Source organism: Penaeus monodon, chromosome 2 (assembly GCF_015228065.2).
Source record: "Penaeus monodon isolate SGIC_2016 chromosome 2, NSTDA_Pmon_1, whole genome shotgun sequence".
NCBI classification, from domain to species: Eukaryota; Metazoa; Arthropoda; class Malacostraca; order Decapoda; family Penaeidae; genus Penaeus; species Penaeus monodon.
In genome coordinates, this window is record NC_051387.1 from 8,502,414 (window position 1) to 8,503,738 (window position 1,325).

Consider the following 1,325-nt stretch of genomic DNA (forward strand, 5'->3'; position numbering starts at 1 on the left):
GCTGTATTTTGTGCATTTTATGTGTAAGAGCAATTAACTATAATTTTCCATACCTCATAGGTAAAGTAATGAGTTACTGTACACAGAGTTGTTTAATATTTTATATTCAAGAGAAAATAAAGTTACATAAAAGAGTTCACAGACAAATATTTTTTTTCACATTTAAATAATCTTTTTAGAGGGAAGTGAGGTTTTGTCCTCAAGCTATTGACCTAGTTGTATGTGTAACATACTGAATGATACATTGTGCTCAATGGAAACTTTCAAGCTGCTTTTGAACATCATTTAGCAGTAAATGGGTATTTTCAAATACATATTATATTTGTCTTTTTCCATTATTTTATTCCCCCTTTTTTTTTTTACATTTGTTGCATGATAAGCAGTTAGAGACAGATTCTTGGTAGTAATCTCAATTATTTTAATCTGCACATTACCAGTCACTTATCAATTTTGTAATTAGAAGATGCATTAGAGATAAGAACTTGGTATATGAAATATGTGCTACTTATTGTCCCACCCTAATGTATGTGGGCAGTTAAATGACAGGCTGCAACAATATCTCATAAAATAGAATTCAGTGGTTTAATGATTTATTAGTCATATGGTTTATGTGTTTTATTCTTATAAAACACATAGTTGACAGAGTATTAGTATGATGCTTGAAAGGTTGAATGGAGCAATTGCAAAGATAAATGGGCATTATAATATATTTCTCAGTGTCTTCAGAATGCTACATTCTGCACGAAATTGTCTCTCAAAGGAGTTACACATACAACATAGTAATATATGAAAAAGACTACGATATTCAGCATGTAGGGTGGAATAAACAAAGTTATATAAGTATTCTCAAAAATCAAAATGGGTTTTGTTTCTCTTGTGTTTACATTGTTCGTAAATTAATGTGTGTATATCATGTTACTGTACCTGCTCAAAGTGATAATAAATAGTTTTTACTAAATATGATTCTTCTGTATCAAAAGCTTAGGGAGAATATAGTAATCAATTTTTAGCTTGAAACACATTAAGCAATATCTGTGTTCAACATAATAATATATATTTACTTAATTCACAAATTATAGTTCACTGGAAACAACAAATAGTTTTAGATTAACAAAGCTATAACAAAATGAATGCTTTCAGAAAAACAAACAAACAAACATAAGGAACTACCTCCTCAAACAGCAAATCATTCAATAAATTTCAAATTCAATAATTCAAGTATTATAATAAGCACAGTTACTGTTCCAAGGTCAAACTTTATTTTTCACTTTCTTTGCTTCAAGAATTTTATTTCTTTTACTGTTCTTTAGCTTCTTGTCAAAGCT

General features: G+C 28.7%; 1 protein-coding gene and 1 pseudogene across 1 annotated transcript in view; one reads left to right on the plus strand and one right to left on the minus strand.

Moving 5' to 3' along the window:
- Positions 1–958, plus strand: part of LOC119577908 (protein dpy-30 homolog) — a 5,993-nt gene extending 5,035 nt beyond the window's left edge. The window contains exon 5 of the mRNA XM_037925578.1: positions 1–958. This exon is cut by the window's left edge and continues 847 nt beyond it. The gene's annotated coding sequence lies outside the window, so the exon portion shown is untranslated.
- Positions 1–1,325, minus strand: part of LOC119577914 — a 42,689-nt pseudogene that overhangs the window by 547 nt on the left and 40,817 nt on the right.